This window comes from Pipistrellus kuhlii, unplaced genomic scaffold (genome assembly GCF_014108245.1).
Source record: "Pipistrellus kuhlii isolate mPipKuh1 unplaced genomic scaffold, mPipKuh1.p scaffold_m20_p_3, whole genome shotgun sequence".
NCBI lineage: Eukaryota > Metazoa > Chordata > Mammalia > Chiroptera > Vespertilionidae > Pipistrellus > Pipistrellus kuhlii.
In genome coordinates, this window is record NW_023425529.1 from 29457428 (window position 1) to 29457890 (window position 463).

Here is a 463-nt window from a genome sequence, read left to right on the forward strand (position 1 = left end):
GCGGCGCGCTGGGGGCCCCGGGGCCTCGGCCTCGCTACCCCGGGGCGCTCGCGCTCCGCGCCATCGCCCGCCAGGGGCTCGTGCTGCACACCAGCCAGGGCCGCGGGGCTGGCCAGCGACCTCGGCCGCACTCCCCCGCCGCCGCCGCCGCCGCCGCCGCCGCCGCCGCCAGAGGTTCCCTCCGCAGGCGCCCGCCCTCCGCCGCCGCCGCCGGGCAGCGCGTCCCCGCCCCGCCCCGCCCCGCCCCGCCCCTTTACGTCACCGCCCCGGGGCCCCGGGCGGGGCGGGAGGGAGGTTTCCAAGGAGGGCGCGCCCCCTAGTGGCGCGAGGCGGCCTCGCAGCCGCCGGCGTTCCCAGGATCTCCGCCCCCCGGGGGCCAGGGGAGACCCCAGGAAGTTGTGTGGTGTAACCTGCACTTCTCCCTTTTTTATCTTTTCCATTTACGAAAACCACCGTTACAGTA